An 18,585-nucleotide genomic window follows, 5' to 3' on the forward strand; every position below is an offset into this window, starting at 1 on the left:
GAGAGAGTGTGTTTCAGGTAACACAACTGAGACAAAGGGGCTGGCACAGACACTACCCGCCACAGTGGGCTCTAGAAACTGGCATTGTTTAAAGGCTTAAAGCTTTTCGATCCCGTCCTATCACAGAAAGTCTTGGGACCATCCTACAGTAGAAAGCACAGCATATGAACCCCCAATTAAATAGCAATTAAACCTTAACATGTTGGGAAAATAAGGTTTTTCACTCTTGACAAGTGTGAACTGTGTGGAGTCGGGTCTTTTCCCAGCTGTCCTCTTTTTCGAAGGAAAAGGGCTCAGGCACGGAATATGAGGGCAGGGCTGAATTGAGTGCAGTCCTGCTCATACTTACCCGTGTGTAAGTAGCTCTTCGAGAGCAGATTCCTCTGGTCCATGTTTTTAATTAGTGCAAGCCCCTTTGGCCCTGGTCCTCTGAGGGGGGCATAGAAATTGAATGAATAAATAAATACATACATAAATAGGTTCGGGTGAGTCAGACTGTAAATTGAAAGTTTTTCCCCAAACTGAAATCAACACTCTTGCATTTCTGTGTTTATTAAAATGCATAATCTGCCCTGCTTCCCTGGAAGAATTTTACTCAGTCATTTCTTTATTTCATTCCACTTCTATGCCACCCCATAACCTGAAAGTTCTCCGAGAGGTTTCCAAATGCTGAAAACAGCATATAATACAATTGAAGTCCAGTTCTCAGAGAATATTAAATATCTAAAAGTGCAAAACAGATGGCCAGTGCAAAACGCTCTATTACCTTCCTTCCTTCCTTGTCTAATAATAAAACTAATGACACCCGAGGCTCCAAAGCAGCTTCACCCTCTGGCCATGTGTCAAAAGCTTGCCAGAATGTAAGTGCTTAGTTGTGTCACTGAAGCTTGGGCAGAGATGAAGAGCGATGCCAGCCACAGGCCGGAAGCACGAAAGGAGAAGTAGCTGGTTGCATCTGCCATTAATGGCCACCTCTTAAACACTGTTTGCGGAATAGGTCTGATCCAAAAGTTACTGCAAAGCGAATGCTGTAAAAAGCATTAAAGCCTGACCTCAATTTAGGTCTCCATGCAAAGCAGGCTGGCTGATTTCCTTGTTATGCAGCCAGTTCTAAAGAATTTACAGAAGCATTTCGAAAATGGCTTTGGAGGATGTGGCCGCCGCAAATCTCTGTTGCAAACTGGCTGCCCCCATCTGCCCATCTGGGCACCTCCACCTCCAGCGTGGGGATAGCCTCCTCAGCCAACTTTCCCGGGCTGTTGCAAGAGTGTCTGTAATCGTGCATGCAATTTGCTAGAAGAAGCAGCAGCAGCAGCAGCAGCAGCAGCAGCAGCAGCAGCAGCTGTTGTTGAGTTGCTCACAAGGACAAGGATGGCTCTCTTTTGTCTGGAACAGAAACAGGCACGTGTGGCTGTCTCAGAGATGTCCGTGGACTTAACCTCACGCAAAGGATGCTACGGCATGAGCTAATGTCGGCTTCTGCCCCTTCTCGCCCTCCAAAGAGCAACCGCGTGTTCTGTAGCGCCTTTTAGAGGGCTTCTCCCTCAAACAGACCAAGATCCGTGCAGCCGGAATGCCATGTTTCCCTGGCTCCCTGCACTGCCCTGCCGTGGGGGCGGGGGACCAGGGGCAGTTCTAATGCACGATTGTTTTGCAACGGGATGCCAGGTTCGGACAGGCGGAAGGCCACCAGGCTGCCTGCTGCTTCCCGCCCCATCCCAGGCATCCCCAGAAATGAAGGAGAGCCTCTCTTGGATGTGCTTCTACAGGCATCCGGAAGATGGTCGTGTTGTCTGGGGCCTGCTCCAGAATGGGTCGTCCTTCCCGTCCTTTCCTCCCAGCTTATGCTTCCGTGCTGGCAAGCTGGCTGAGGCCCACAGGAGGCTCCATGCTGAGACGTGCGCACGCATGCCCATGTGCGGAGCGTCCGAGCGCCCTTCCTGCAGAGAGACAGGCCCACGAGCAGAGCATCGCGCCTGCTCAAGGCTGCCTACAAAAAGCGGTAAAATGCAGAGCAAGAAAAACAGTGAGACGTAAAACGAGCCGCCGGCAGCAGGAGTTCTGTGATGAGAGGCTGGGGACGTCCATGGGGCGACTCTTTCACTGTGTCCACGCGCGGCTTTCGTTGTGCACTGGTGATCTGTCGCTCAAGGGACACGTTTGTGGGCACCGTTCCTCCTCCTCCTCCTCCTCGGCTTCTCCTACAACTTCCAGCCATTTTGCCTCTTCTTTTAGCGTGAGGAAAGTTCCCATTGTTCTAGGAAGCGCTGCCAAGGGACTGTGTGTTTCCCAGCAGTTGCGCAATTGTGCAGCTGTACTTTGTGGTGTACAATTGACATATTGGACACGGAGAAAGAAACTCCCTGGTGGGGGAAGCCTTGTGGAGGGTGGACTCTTCCTGCCGCAAGGAACACGGTGTTCTGCTGAGCGCTCCCAGCTCTGCGTATGGGGCTGAGCTGACAGAGGGGGCGCTCGGGCCTCCGAGGTTCGAACTGAGTAGCCAACCCGCGCCGGCCCCAAGCAGCTTGCACCAGCCCCGTCTGGGGTGCTTGCGCAAACCCCATCTGACGGAAGGAAGGTCTGCACCCACGTGAGGCTGGTGCCGTGCGCTCGTGGCACTTTGTGGGTGCTTTCCATGAGCACCAGCACCTCCTCTCCTCCTCCTCCTCCTCCAGGTTCCCTCCAGGCTTGGCAACCAATTCTGTGCCATTTCCGATAGGAGGAAAGCGAGGCATTCTCTGGCCAATGCAGCAAGCCAAGCGCCTTCACTGTTGCGGTTCTGCTCTCCTGCAGTGCCTCTTTGTGGCTGTGCGGTGCGACACACAGTAAAGCAAAGGAGAGAAAACCGGGAGAAGAAACACTGCCAAGGAGGCGATGTGAGTCCTGCGCAGAACCCGGAAGAGGAGCGTCGGTACAGGGGAGGGCTGAGCCGCAGCTGAGAGGCCCCGGATCCGCTCCTGTGCATGCTGGAAAGCTGAGCGATGAAGAGTGAGCCCACAAGGACCGGCTGTGCGTGTGGGGAGCGGCTCCGGGACCGTGACCTCCGTGCCTTCGAATGAGGGGAGCAGCACAGGCGACGGCTGTGGCCGCCCAGTTAGCATCCTAACGGTGCCCTCTCTCCAGACAGTTGGGAGTGCACGGGACCACCCCTTTAGCCACCTTCCCTGCTAAATTAAGAAGCCCAACCTGCTTTTTCCAGTCTCAGTTTGCAGTCTTGCCGGTGCTTAGAGAGACACCTGCTCTCCAGGGAACTCTGGAGCCGTAGGACAAACGTTGGACGGGAAAATGTCTGTCCAAATGGGCACAGCCTTGTTCCTGTCACCTCTGTTCTTGCTCCGTGAAGGCGCTTGCACCACTCCTTCATTTAGGATAGACTATTAAAAAAACGGTTTCCCCCACAGGAATGTGCTCTTGCCCTGATACTTTTAGCCACTTTGCCTGGTATAAGTGCACAGAACCCGTGGAAGTGGAGGGGACAGGCTGGTCGCCTCTCCCTCGGCCCTCGCCTCCTGCGATTCCGCACCATCGACGTGACAGCCGTGATCTCGTCAATCGGCCGCGCTGCTCCAGGCGAAGATGGCCCGGTTGGCGTGCCTTCCCACAACTCGGCACCAACTCATTTAGACTGGTCTTTCGCTAATTAAGAGACATCAGCAAGTGACCTCTCCTTGGCTCAGCATGGCAATCCGATGTTGCCTCGAGGGAGAACATGGAAGGGGAGGGAGGTTTCGATGTGGCACTCCCACGGAGAGTCCTTCCTCCCCTGACGCTGATCATCTGCTCTGCAAAGGAGCCAACCGTCTCACCCCTTCCCCTCGCTCTTCTTTCCTTGGACTCACAGCCTATTTCTGTGCTTCGTCCGATGCTTTACAGCCACTTGTTTCTGTCCCGTGTTTTCCCTAAGCGCCTGCTTTGACTCTGGATTTTGTTGCCAGCTGCTCTGGGTGTGCTTTTTGTGATGGAAAAGTGGAATACAAAAATATAAAAATAAATATTACTAACGTATTAGGTGAAGCGGGATTTGACTAGTCCATCTTACAGGTGAGAGAAACGGTCAGGGCGATAAAGAAGAAGAGGGGAAAAATAGGCATGTTTGCTTGCGTTATTTCCTGTTCTGGATTTATGATATGAGCTCTCGTCTGCCGCAGCCTGATGATCTAAGACAGTCTGGCAATTTGTGGCTGCGATTTACGATGCGAAGGACTTTGCCTAGAGACAGCCTCCTGAACCGAGTGGCGTGCCAAGGGCGCTCACAGAAGCTCTGTTTCGTTTGGGCGAAAAACCTCCAAGGCTTTGCTGGGAAAAGCGAGATCTGCGGAACGTGATCTCCTCCACTCGTGGGTCGCTGAAAACAGGACTCGCGCCAACGCGCAGAAATGCCTGCGGATGCTTCCCAGCAGCGGAGACGAGGGCCAGAGCGGAAGGGCCAGTCTTCGCAACTGCAGCCGTATTTTATTAGACGCTTTTGAGACAAGGAACAAGCCCCTCCGAGGAAGCTTGTCCAGCCTTAAGCATGGGGAGAATCGCACACGCATCCAGAGACCCCCAGATAATGGGGGTGTGGGAGGAGGTAGGCTGTAGAAAGGGCTCATACAAGTTCCTATTTTGCCCTCTTTTTGGTGGCAGGAGACGTGCCCCGAAATGCCGAGGAGGGGAACAGGGGCTTTAGGCTCGAGGTGGTGAGCAACGTGGCCCGAAGTCCTGGGCCAGGATGACCGACCCATCTTTGGTCCCACCACGCCGTGCTTCTGCTTTGCAACTCAGGGTGGTTCTCGCAAGCCCAAATTCTGAACCAGTTTGCCTACTTGGCACCTCCGTGGTGATCAGAGCCCCGAAGACGGCTACGAAATGTGAAGGCAACCTGAGGAGCTTGGGCGCTTTGCAAGGGAAGGACCAAAACTGGTTTCCTACCTCGACTGTGTTAAAAACGGCCTGAGACGTAATCTGGAGGGAGGTTCCCTCATGAGAAACCCTCTCTCCGGATTGCGCCCTTCCTCCTCCTACCAGCCAGAGCAGATTCAACAAATAATGAGCTTTCCGGCCAGTGTGGTCCCAACAGTTCCTTGCGCTCCCCCATCTCTCTCTCCCTGACGCACCCCATGTCTGCCGCCTGCCCCACACAGGAGCTTCGAGGCATTAAACTCGCTTCCTCCAGCAACTGCCTCCCACAGTCCTGTAAGACTCACGGCATCGTGAAGGGTCTGCGGGCAGCTGATGTTCCAGCTAGGAGATAGCTGGGAGAGGTTTCCGGTTTTCAGAACCTCTCCAAAAGGTAGCTTCTAGGTTAAGCTTCTGGGACCTGAACTAGAAAGGGGAGAATTTCTTTTAAATTCCAGTTTTCAGCAATATGGAATGCCATTGCACTTGGCTTGTAACGTCGTTCCCCCCTCCCTCCTTCCCTGCGTAGGGTATGTCATAATTTTGTGGCTGGAATATCCTCCAAGGGAATCCAGAGGAGAACTGAGCCATTAGAATTGGAGGGGGTCTGCCTAGGAAGGCCTCGGCAATTATAGGCAGCCTATAAATATAGGTAAACAAATCAATAAAATGAATCCACGGAGGCCGCTTTTCAGCCAGCGGCTCTTCGGGGTCCTCCCACACCAGTGGGGCCAAGATGCACCAGCTGGCCGCCCCGGCTGGCGCTCACATCGCCAGCCCCCAGCCCCATGGCTCCTGCTAGATTCTGCACACGCACATCTCCAATTCGGGCTGACAATAGGTGGAGCCCTTTAACAAATCTTCAGCTTCAGGGATGCTTGCTGAGCCTGATCTGGGTTTGGGATCCAGGGCTGCCTGGTACCTCTTGCTGGCCCGCCTTGTGGAGGAAGGGGGCAGAGCCACGGGCTCCGGAGGTCCCGGTCTGTGGGGACACCCCCTTGGCCGTGCTGCGGAGAATCCTGGCGCATCTCAGTTGCCCGACTCGTGCGGTTTTCTCTTGGATACCATCACGAAGGTTTAGCCTTAAAAATAAAAGCCCGTCAGTAAAGAAGAGAAATATTGTGTTCCTGTTCTTTGCCCTTCTGACATGCTTTGCCGACATTTTTCACACAAGTTGCCCGAGGCACCGTTCTTCAGGATTCAGGCCCCTCTCCCAGGGTTAGATATTTCGGGGGAGGGTGGAAATGACGCATCTTTGTACATCTCCAATGTACCTGCAGGCATATACCTGCGTATATGCGAGCCAAAAGCCTGATCCTGGTCCCCACTTAAGTACCCTGGTGACTCGGGGTTCGTCGCTGCCTCTTAGCCTAACCTACCTCGCACGGGGATTGTTGTGAGGGTACAATGGAGCGAGGTCAGTCTGGCTGGGTCCCTCACCAGGGGAAAAAAGCAGGATACAAATGTAAAAAGGATAATTTGGCCATCGCTGCAGACACAGGCCTTGGCCAGCTGCCACATCAGATGGCGTTTTCCGCACGTGTGAATGCAAATTCAAGCAGCTGTGGCCACTCAGAGGCGGGTCGAGGCACAGCATTTGCATCGGCTCCGGGAAAACGCTCCCAATGGGTCAATTCACACATGCGGCTGTGTCACCCAGTTCTGAGGAAACAAAGCATCTTAATGCGTGTTGGAGCTTGTCCATGAGAAGAATCACGGCTGGAGGAAAAGAAGCCACCACTTGCTTGTGGATGCCGCGTTCCCTCTTTTCTAAAGCTTTCTTTAGTGTGAAATGTTGGCCGTGCGGATAGCTTCCCTCTAGGGCCGCAGCTCCATTTGCCAAGGTAAATAAAGGAAAAATATTTGCATGTTTGCTTAATGTTCCTTAAAAGAACAACAGCAACATTAGTGCCGTCTCGACATTCCACTCAGCCCGCCTGTCCCCTCATTTTCTTGCTTCATTTTGGGGCTGTAAATTGGGCAGCGAGGGGAGAAATGGCTGGAGACCAATTGCACCAGGAAAAGCTCATGAATAATTTGTGCCACGGTCGAGGGAAGCGGGATGGAATGCCAGGCACGTCCCCGGGAACGGTGGGAGGTGCCCCGAAGGATGGAGGGCCGCCTCTCCCCGTCCGCCATGGATGCTTGCTGGCCGCTGCCTGCTTTTGACTTTTGGCCTAAGTGTGAAACGTGCGGCCAGCTGGGAAAGGCAGGTCATAAATATTCTCCATTGCAGGCCCAGCGTCTTTTACTGGCTGGGCGCTTGGCACAGCCGGCTCAGAAATCTCCGTCTTCCCCCCTTGGGCCTCTCCCTCGGGGCCTCTTATCTTTCACCCCATGGCTCCCAGCTGCTCCGGCTCCTCACCCCCCTCCTCACCCCGGGACCCCTTGCGTGCTGGACAGGCCAGAACGAGGAGCAAGGGGCACGGCGGCTGCCCCCCCCCCATTGCCGGCCCGGCCTTGTGGCGGGGCCCCTGCTCCACCCGGCTGCTCGGCAGGTGCCTGGGAACTCGGCCCCGGAGGCCCAGCATCGACCGGCAGCGAGGTCTGGACAAGGCCCCCGCCGGTGCTCAGGCGTGTTTATAGGGCGGGAAGCTGGCGTCCAGCTGCAGTGGTTCTGGGAACACACCTGGACTGGCCGGGGGAGGCGTGCCAGCTCACTCCCATTTGCCCACGACGGACTGAACTTCCTCCCAGCCGAGCCGCTCACTCCGAAGCGCTCGCTCCGTCCTCGTGCCTTTCTTGGACCGGAGTGCGACAAGCGCCCGTCCGTCGGGGCTCTCGAGGGTTCACTTCTGGCCCGTTAGTGAAGGACTGGCAGTCGCAAGAGGCGGCGAGGACCGCCGGCCCCCCGCCTCGAGAGGCATCGATAACGTTTTAGCCCCCTGTCGTAGTCGGCAGCTCCCCGCCGGGTTCTTCCACACGCTCTCAGTGACGGACACGCTCCCCGGGTCCAGCCGTGCAACTTTAATGTGCCCTTTTGAAACGCCGCAGCGGGAGCTTTGCTTGACAACCTCTCCGCACAGGACGGCAAGGCGAGTGCTGGGCGAGGGCGGGCGGGGGGGGGGGAACGCTCAGGACGGCAAAAGCCGGAGCCTCCCAGCCGGTCCTGCTCAGCCCCCAGCCCCATGTTCAGTGTGGAGCTCGGCTGAAGGGGGAAGAGATTTTTCCCAACTCCGCAAAAGCGCCTGAATGCTTCTGAGTGCCGCAGAGACGCTGGAAGGCGCAGCAGTCGCTGTCCAGACGCTTGCCGTCAAAGAGGTACAGGGGCAAGAGAAGGAGAGAATGGAGAGGGAAGCGGGGTCCGCGCTCTCTGGATGGCGGGTGGGACCCGGCTGGCCTCGCACGCACTGGGATGTCCTTCCCGGGAGGGCGACCTCTCCGCGGCCCTTCGCCTCCTGGAGGTTGGGCCGTCCTGTGCTCTCCAGGTGCCCGGCCACCGGGCCAGGGCCTCCCTCCAGCCAGGGGTCAGGGAAGCTGGCGTCTTCTTCCGCACCGTGGCCCCGCTTCCTCTGGAGCTCTGTTTGGTATGAGCCAGGACTGTTCCCCGAATGGGCACGACGGAAGGTTTCCTCGTCTGGATTCTGCCCGCGCTGGCGAATGGGGTAGTTTCTCCTTAAGAGCCCTTTGTAAATAATCTGAGCCTGCTTTCATTATCCCTTAATTTCCGCTGCTACAATCCACTTCTTAATAGCCCCGGTTCCTCTTATGAGATACTCTGCTGTGGGGCTTTAGGCGATAAGCAGAGAGTAAACAGAGAGGGGAACTCTACTTCTTAACACTTTGGCTTGACATTTACGCTTTCAGACACTGAACGGTTGAGCAGGTTAGATATTAGCAATGTGCCTTATTTGCTTCGTGCTTGAATTGGTAGTTACTTTAAAGAAGCAGCTATCACTAAAATGGAATTCGGTTCCCTGATATGAACCGGGCGGCAATTCTCCTCCTCTTGCCTCCACACGGTGAGTCTCCACAGAGCCAGGCAGAGGGTAAGTGAGATGATAAGCAGGGCCTCCGGCAGGTGGATTGTCCTAGCTGGCTGAACAAATGGGTCGCTGTCATAGTGCCTGTATCCGGAGCATCCAGGGGACCCAGGTGGTGCCTTATTCGGAAGAAACCCTTGATCCTGGTCCACAGGATGCCACAGTGTCCCTCTCATAAGGGCTTGACCAGGTTGTTGCCCTAGAAGAGAGACATACCTGATTGCTTCTTCTAACCACATGTTTTGGCAATAGTTGTCTCCTTTTGGAAGGAGGTTCGTATATGGCTAAACTTTGTATTGGAACACTCCTTCATGTGTCCCTTGAAATTAGAAAATTTGCTTCTAATTTCTGCTAGAAGAAATTAGAAAGAAATGAGAAGAAATGTCTCCTTCCTGGAAGTGAATGGATGGTCAGTGCAGAAGGATTCTTCAAGTCTTTGGGACAGTTGAAGGACCCATATGGCATCACTGGAAGGGTAAAAGCTCCCCTCCAATAATTGCGTGGAATTTTGGGGATGAGAAAGCTTTCAATATTTGAACAAGTGGTTTATAGGTGCCTCTTACAAATAAATACTTATAATCTGCTTATGTGTAATTCTGAGAAAGTCATATTTTCATATGCATTGAAATTCATATATTTATATTTATGTAGCTAAGTTTTTCTTTTCATTTTGATTTGAAATTTCACCAAGCATAGTTAAAAATAAAATTTTAAAAATAACTCTGAGGTCTAAACCTGAAATCTTCCCTCTGGACAAGAACTCTGAAGGGACAGTCATTTTGTGGTTGTTATTTCAACTTAGAGTAGACCCATTGAAAAGAATAGAGGATGCATCCCCTAAGTTGCCCAGGAACATATGATTTTTGAGCAGGGCTGAAACTTGGTTTAGATGTAAACACACCTTTCTTATATTCCGCTGGTCAAACAGGTTGTGTAGGTTTCTGAAACAGTTCAAAACCCTGCAGGACCTATTGCACTAGGGATAAACCTAGGCTGGAATTGCAGCTTCTTCACATTCTCTTCTGTCTTTCTGCCCCTTAGACTTGTCGCAGGTGAGCTTTGTTGCATCAAGCTGGCAGGAGCAAACGATGCATTTTAGGCTCTGTGTTGCTAGATGGGAGGTTTATTTTAGGACAAGTTTAACCGGGCTGGGAACATCCCATCAGTCTCGCCAAAGCACGTCAGGACAAGGGGCAGAAACCGGAAAGGGTTCACCAGCCCTCTGATTTCCAAAATGTTGGGTAGCTGGGAGAGCCCTGTGTGTGTGTGTGTGTGTGTGTGAAAGAAGGAGAAGGGGGGGGGAGAGGGGGTGCAGCGCACTGGTGCCCAGAGGAGGCCATGCATCCAGCACCCTCTTGGCAGAAGCCATCATGGGGGGGATGAGGTCCAGGCCCATGGGCAGCTCCCACAAGCTCAGAGGCCCCCCACCCCCTGCCTCCCCCTTCCCATGTGCCCCCTGCTCCCATCCTGGCTTGTCTGGTTCAAAAGGCCACTCCTGGGCAGCGGGGGGGGGGGGGCTCACCATGCCCATCGCCTGGGCAAGTGCCCCTAGCTTGCAGCGGGGCACACCGGGCTCCGATGGGGTGAAGCTCGTCTTCGGGCCCAAGGCCAAAGTCCCCCCAGCTCTTGGAGGCCACGCTCCAGCGGTGGGGTCCCGGGGCAAAGGGCACAGGGCTTGTTCTCGCCCCGGAACAGGATTTCGGCCTTGTGCAACAAGGACAAACGGCACAGAAACACACCCCTTGCCCGTGGCTCTGCCATTTTGGCCGAAGGCTATTTTGGGACGTGGACATGCCGGGGGGGGGGGGGGGGCAGAGCCGCCCCCTTCCCCCACAAAGGCCGTGTTCCACCTGCCGGGAGCCAGGGAAGGCTGGCTTGAGGAAAGGCAAAGTTAATGCTGGGGGGCCGGGGGGAGCCCACAGGGCCAGCTCGCCGCTTGGACGCCCGGCCAGGCCAGCTGAGCACATGCTCGTCCTTCTAATCCGCCGGGGAGAAACCGAGTGCCAGCCAGCCAGTCTTTGGCACGTCACAGAGGTTCGGGGAACGAACATGAAAGTTTCTTTTTGCAGATAGTCATTAATTTTAGACTTGGAGCATGAATGGCGATGACAACTCCGATGGAGAGCGGTTTGAAGCTGATCTCGTGGAACAACTGACAGACGCCGAACCTTGGCAGCTCCGCAGCAGACCGTTTAGGAGCTTGGATCCCAATGTGGCGTCCAGGAGGAACGCCCTTCCGGGCTTCTGCGGGGCAGGAATTCTCCGCAGCCCCTGCCCTCTGCTCCCTCCTGGAGGAAGGGCGGCCTGGATCTTGCCTGGCGCGGAGATGCTTAAGTCCACGCTGATCTGTGGACGTGACGGCCTTGTATATTTCATATTTTTCAGTACTTCTAGATGGAGAATTAAAGGGCTGGGGACATGAGTGCCTTGCTTCTCTTCCCGGTTCCTTTTTGGGCTGGCTGCGGCCTGGGCCGGAGGGGGAGCAGGTGAGGGTGGACTGCCACGGAGGAGAGAGAGACGCGCCTGGGGCTCCTGTGGGTGTGGGCCCTTGGCTTGCGCCTCCACAGCCTGCCCCCACCCCAAATGATCCTTCCGTGCTCTCAGGCATGGCTCCCGCCCGCCTCAGAGGGCTTCCCAGCTGGCCGGTGTGTGGACTTCGCTTGGGACCCGCCGGCGCTGCCTTCCTGGACAACTTCCACCTCCTCCGCGCCGCCCTTCTCGGCCACCCCTTGCGCAGCGGGTGCCGTCACTCCGCGGGGGCCATCTGCGGGGGGTGGCTTCGAACTCCAGTGCTCCCCAAGATCTAGGTCAGAAGCCGATTCAAGTGTAATAATTTATATTAAAACTAGGGCAGGGAGGAAGGGGGGGAAGCCCTCACGCTCTGCGGCCGACTAAATATAGATGACACGCAATGCAAGACGTCATAAGCAAGAAGTCTGAGTAAAGTCCCAAATGATGGAATAAGACTTGGATTATCTCCACCCGCTGTGGCACTTGCCTCGGGCTGGCCGCCGAGAGCCACCGCCACAGCGCTTGCTGCGGGCACGGCCGGCTCCCGGCTGTCGAACGCTTTGCCCCCGGGGCTTTTTGCCGCTGGGTACAGGGGTGGCCGACCCCCTGCAGGCGAAAGGGATGCTCTCCCCTAGGTAAGGCACACCTTGGGCTTCTCTCAGCCCAGACGGCTCGGTCCGTCGCTGGGTTGTGGACTCCGTGGGACGTCCATTGAGGGTCCCGGGATGCCTCTCCATCGTGCCGCACGGGCTCTGCACACCGGCAATGTGGCCGCGTGGCCTGAACCCGGGGCGGGGGCTCTTGGCAGCGTGAACAGGCCCGCTGGAGCCCTTGGGTCGCTCTAGGGCTGAATAACCCACAGCAGGCTGCGGAGTCGTGCCTGCCGGGGCACCGTGGCGACCTCGGAGGACCAGCGGGAGCTCCAAAAGGTGCTCCGGGGCCTTCCAAGAGTCTGCCAGAACCGGTGGGAGGCACTCATCCTGCGGGTGCCTTCACTTTTATTTCCTTCTGGGTCGTCCTCCTCACAGGGCTGGGCTTTCCCCCAGCGGGTTCAGGGCTGCGAGCCGGGCGGGCCTTGCTCCGTCGCTTCGGTTTCCTGGCGCTCGAGGGCCTTCTCCGTGGTCCTGCCCACGTCTGCCACTTCCTTTCCCTTGCCAGCTCTACCTCGGCTCCGCATCCACTCGGCTCATCCTCACGTTTCCCCTTGGCCCGTCCCAAGCAGCCGCCGGGAAGGCCTGGTGACCCGGAGTCTGGCTCCGATGGCAACTCTCCTCCTCTTCTGACGGGCCCCCAAATCCATGGACTCGCCCAATATGGGCAGAGATCATGGCAGCCCTTTGCGTCTTGGCAGAGGAAGCTCTGCATGATCAGCTCAGGGCCAACATTTTAACGGTCCTGCTTCCGCTGCTCCTGAGCCAGGGGGCTTATCCTCTGCTAGCCATTCTAGGATCGCAGCCAAACTTGTCCTGTCCTTCGTCTTGCCATTTTAACGGGCTGACTTTATTTTAGGCCCAAGGCTGCAAAAATGGGAGGCACTTGAAAAACGCAGACAGCTGAATGAAGGGGGAACCGCGTCCACCAAGGGGCCTGTTGCAGTGGCCGAACGGTGCGCTTTCCAGTTTCTCCCATCTTGCATCATCGAGCGATATCCAGGTAGGCACGAGTCTGTCCCCTGCCCCTTTGATACTGCCCAAGCTGAGAAGAAACTCATTTCCATTTTTTGCGGTCGATATTCGCACTTTAAAATTGAACTGGCTCTGTATTGACATGACATACGGTGGATGCTTTTCGTCAACGCTGTTCCTTTTAAAAAAATCCCCAACGACTGGGTTGTTTAAAGGATGGAGCTGTGGGGCTCCTCGCCCTCCCGGTTCCTCTGCCCTCTCCCCCACGGGACAGCTTGTGTTGCGTGACATTTCCGACTGCAGCGCACTGCCCTCCCGCTGTCTTTCCTCTCCATCTCTCGGAGGGAGGCGAGCGGCAGGGAAAAATGCGGCGCCAAGCCAGGACTGCAGCCGGAGAGACGCAAGGCTTTCAGCGAAAGCCAGCAGAGGACCAGTGGATGGGGTGGGGTGGGGGAGGCGCTCCGAGTGTCTCCATCTCTGGAGAAGCTCGGCTCTGGTGCAGTGTCCTGCCGGTTTGCACGGTGCCTCGGGAGAGGCACTTCGATCCGGGGGAAGAGGTGCAAATGCTGGGACGCGCCAGCCAGCTGGCGGTGCTGGAGAGGGCCTGGGAGGGGAGGGCGGCTGGTGCCTGCAGAAGTGCAGAGGCCCGGCCGGCCCTCGCGCAGCCCTGTCTGGCTCTGCGGGAGCGAGCCCTGCAGCATCCCTGGCCAGGAACCGCCACCGTGCACCCCGAGAAACGGATGCATCGCAGGCCTGATCGTAGCTGATTCATTCCGTCACTCGGTTGATTAATGCTGCTCATACAAGTAATCCATCTGCCACTGCACAGATCAAGAACGGGCCACCCGCTTGACATGGGGGGTGGGTGCCCCGGTCCAGTCCAGCTTTCATGCAGAGGCGGTTTGATTTGAGGTACCCACTCTGATGTTCTTATTGGATTTTGCTAGCTAGGACAAAAGCCAGAATGTGCACTGGAATAGATTTTTCCCCAAAAAACTTATTGGAAAGACTCTGTTCTGTGTAACAGACACGAGCGAGAGCGCATGAGTCACACGGCCACCGCGGCGGCTGCCTGGGGGGTTTCTGGCGGCTCCAGCGGTCCCCGTTGGTTGTTCCCACGGGTGCTTCATCCCTTTTGTTTGACGATGGGGTTGTATGTGAGTCGGGGGCATGCGGAGCCCTTGAAACAGGACGGACTGGGGCAGAGGGGCCCGGCAGGCAGGGGAAATGGGAGGCATCGAGTTGGAAGAACGGCAGAAAAGGGCAGCCCGACGGATGAGCCAATGGTTTCCATGCTGGCATGGTCCCCACCCTCCTCACTCAGCCCTCCTGCTGTTGGCCCGTATCCCATCATCCCCCACACCTGGATTCAGTCCCATGCTGGACGCCTGGAGGATCCAGCAGCTGCCGTCCTTTTTGGGGGGACTCTGCGGTAGCTGCGTAACAGGATGGGGGAATCCACGATGCCGGGTTCGGATGACTAGAAGAACCACCGTGAAGCATGGAAACCGTGCGACAGACCAGCGCGTCTCCCCCAGGTGCCTAAGAACCAGCCGTGCCATGCCGAAAGAGCACAACCGCGTCCGAGGACACAACAGCGGATCCTGCATGCGAATGCGGCATGGCTCGCTGTGGGACCGTGCCCACTCCGCCGGTCTGGGATCTCCGGTCGCCTGCAGGCCACAACCCGGAATACTCGTGCGGCGTCCGCAGGGGAACGTCTTGGCCGCACGGCTGCTTTTGGGCAGAGAACCGGCAACGGGGACTGCCGTGTGGGCACAACGGGCGCCTGGCACTGCCGCAGCCTTCCTTGCCGAGAAGTGTATCGAAGGGGAAGCTGCGTAAGATTCCAGTCCGCCAGCCATTCCTCATAAGTGACAGAAGGGACGAGAAGGGAACGGTTTCTCCAGGCTGGGTGATGCAATCGGCATTCTCGGTGTTTATTATCATTATTCCACCCCCTTCTGCTTCCAGTAGCTCAGGGAACAGGGACAGAATTTTGCAGGGTGCGGGAAGAGAAGCGCCGGGATCTCTCGTTGTGTACAGAAAGGGCACCTTTCCTCCCTCCCGTAGTGGAATTGTCAGCAGGAGTAAAACAGGGAAAACACACACCTGTACAGAAGCGGCCTTCGACGGCACAAAGGTTGTGATATTTTCAACCTGTAACTGTTTGGAACAGCCCAGCTTTCTTCTGCCCGAGGGCCAGATTCGACTCCGAGCAGGTCTTGGGGGGGGGGGGGGGCGGGCCCGCCCACCGGGGGGGTTTTCCTTCGGGGGTTTCCCTCCCGGTCGCTCAGCCCCAGGAAAGGGGTCCAAACTTTTCAAAAAGTGGGGGGGGGGCTGAAAATGCTGAAAACCCACCCCAAACGTGGTAGTTGAATGAAGAGGGATGAGCTGGCGGAAAGGGGGAGCAGCCCGGGGGCGTCACGCGGGCTGCATTGGCTCGCAGGCCTGATGCTTCCCTCCCCTGCAGGAGGCAGAGGCTGCACCTGGCGGCTGCTCGGCTAGACCTGCCGTCGTGAATCGGACAGTTGTGGAGGAGGAAGAGGAGGTCAGTCCATGGAGGTTTGGCACAGTGGTGCAGGGGCAGATGGGCTTCTCTGGGACCCTGGAGGGGAAGGTCCTTTAGTTTGATCCCACTTCAGGGCTCGTTGGAGGTCCTTAGTCAAGAACCAGGAGTGTTCAATGGAGCCTCCATAGCCAGAGGCAGGCTATCTTCAAGCAAGCTCCCGAGCAGCCTCCAGAATGACCTTGCAGCGTCCCTTCTCTGCTCCGCGGTCCCTCGTCACAGGCCAGTGAAGGCTGCGGATTGGACCAGGAAGGACCAAGAATTTGTCTCTTCAAATCCAGGCACAGCTCCAGCAGCCTCCCCCCGCCGCCCCCGCTGGGCAGCCTGTGAGTCCCTTCCATTCAGCTCTGGATTGGCCCCTCTGGAGGGGCTTCTCTGCCTCATCCCACGACTGAGGCTGCCCCGGAAGTGCCTTTTGGTGGCTCAGCCACAGCGGCCTGTGGACCTCTGGCCCAGGCCCTTCCGTGGGTCCCTTGTGCGTGGCTGCCTGGTTCCCCGCCGTCCCGGCTCCACCACCCTGGACAACCGGAGCGTCGCATGGTCGGAGGAGGGGTGAACAAGCCACCGCCGGAGCTGCAGGGAGGGAGCGCTGCCACCGGCCTGGAGTGCTGCGGAAGTGTTGGGCTGGGGACCTGGGAGACCCGGTTCCGGTCCGCACTTGCTCAGGAAGCTCCCCGGGGATGTTGGGGCTTGCTCCTTCTCCGCCTCCTCTATCTCGCTGTTTGTTGCAAAGAGAAGATGGGCTCCGTAAGCTGCCTTGGATTCCTCACAGGAGCAAGAACGGTGGGACGCAAAGGCAGAGCAACTACTGCTGTGACGTGGCCGCTTGGGCCCACCGGCTGCCTGGCCGTGCTGCTCCACCGCGCTTTTCTCCCGCGCGCCCGAACGTCTGGCGTTGGGACAATTCCCTTTTTCTTGGAAGACCCAGGACAGAAAACTTGTGGGCAAAAACACATCCGTCGGTCAAGTGCTGCCAAGAGATGCGTGAAAAGCCGCGGATTAGAAGAGGGCCTCGTCAGTCGTTTCCGAAGGAGCACTGTCCCCCCAGGGAAGCGCGTCCGGGCCAGCGGCCCGCAGCAGCCCGCGGGCCTCCCTCACCAGGCAAGAGTGCAGAGATGGGGCCGTGGCTGGCTTGCCTCCTCACTGCTCCCGAGCGATAAGCAGCTTCCAGAGAGCCTCTCAGCCCTCGAACCAGCTGGAAATCCCCAAAGACGATTTCATCTGGTCAAAATCGAGGAGCAGAAAAATAGACTGGGATTCTGTCGTTGGTTGCATGTTCCACAATGCTTTTATTTCATTCTGCAGCCAGGGCCTGTTCCCCCACCTTTCCACAAGCAGATGTTCTCATGACAGCTCAGCAAAAACCCAGTTTGAAAATAAGAATGAACCACGAAGTAATAAGCACCAGTTAAAGCAACTGGACCTACTCCTGAGCGGGTATCTCTAGGATTCTGCCACTAGGCTGCAATCCTATGCAGAATTGTTGTTGTCACTTGCAAAGCCGCGTCCGACCGATCGTGACCCCACGGACAACATTCCTCCAGGCCTTCCTGTCCTCCACCCTCCCTGGGAGTAAAGGCCCCTTGAGCACAGTGCGACTTGCTTCCGAGTAAACAAGCCCAGTCGTGGTCAGAAAAATCTTTTGTTCAGAAAATGGTTGGAATGGAACTCAGTTTTATCATCTGAGAGAAAACTTTCTGGGAGACAGAAAAGATGGACCTAATATTCCCCTGCGTTTTTGGACAGAGTCACCAGCCTGGAAGATCAGGGGAATGTGGCCATCATATATCTTGATTTCAGGAAGGCTTTCTAGAGGCTCCGGAAATTCTTGTTTGCCAGCTCTGGGGTCTGGGGGGCACCAGACAGGGTGGGCAGATTGCTGAGACCATGGAAGACAGTTCATAGGCTGGACGGGGGGGGGCATGGTGCTTTGACAGCAGGGGGTGGGTAGGTGGGGGGGTGGGTAGCAAGCTCCGAGCCAACGAGAGTTGTCACCTACTGGTAATTGTAGGCAAAAGCCTCTGGCGGTCCCGAACTTGCGCACTCCGAGTCACGGCTCAATCCTACACATGTCGGCTGAATCTGGAGACGGAAGAAGGCCAGCAACTCCCAGCCAACCACACAGCTTAAACATGTGTGGGCCTGCATACTTAGCTGGCTTAATTAGCAGATTCATCAATAACACTTTGCCTGATTAATAGCAGGGATCATGCTTAATCGGGGAAGGAAGTTTTAATCAGTGGGGTTGCTGAGATAAGGGCATCCCTGTTTCACATCGAAGCTCTTTCGGTTCCGGTGCCTCAGTGCAACGGGGGATTAAAATATGAAAGATCTCATTTTTGAATGTTTGCAGTTATGAAAGAAGCAGGTGCGCACATACTGGGCCTTGACTGACAAATCGTACAATTTTAACAGTATTTGCTTGGATGTAATTTGCACAGCTCCTAATTAGACGATGGAATTCCCTTCCGTGAGATATTGTGATGTCTGCCAGGCTGTAAAAACAGGCTGAAAGAATTTGTGGAGGAAAAGAACATCCGAGGCTACTAGTCCTCATGGTGGCCTCCCACATCAGAGGCAGCGTGTAGGCTGGTTGGCCGCCGTGTGGACAGCATGCTGGGCAGGATGGTCCGACCCGGCAGGATCCTCGGCACCGAGAGACGGGCAGGGCTGCACAGGCGGCCTGTGGGCCGGGGTCCGCTTCTCCCGCTCGCACTGGACTGCAGCTCCCAGCAGCCCCAGCTGGCAGAGCCAGTGCCCAGGGACAGCACCCGGAAGGCCTGGCGTTCCTCGCGCCTGGGTTAAAATCCAGCAAGCGCCTGGGAAGGCATCAGGCGCCCGCGGAAAAAGGCCCCGGCTTCGCGGAGCCGGCGGCAGGAGCAAGCGCCGGGCGAGGCGAGTGAGCCGGCCCCCCCACCCGGTCCCGGGACCGGTCCGCGGCCCCCGGGGCGGCCGGCTGCCCTGCGGGCCCGCGAGCCGCCGCCGCCGCGCCCGCCCTGCGCGCATCCCGGCGCGCGTT

This window comes from Varanus komodoensis, unplaced genomic scaffold (genome assembly GCF_004798865.1).
Source record: "Varanus komodoensis strain SLA01 unplaced genomic scaffold, ASM479886v1 scaffold26, whole genome shotgun sequence".
NCBI classification, from domain to species: Eukaryota; Metazoa; Chordata; class Lepidosauria; order Squamata; family Varanidae; genus Varanus; species Varanus komodoensis.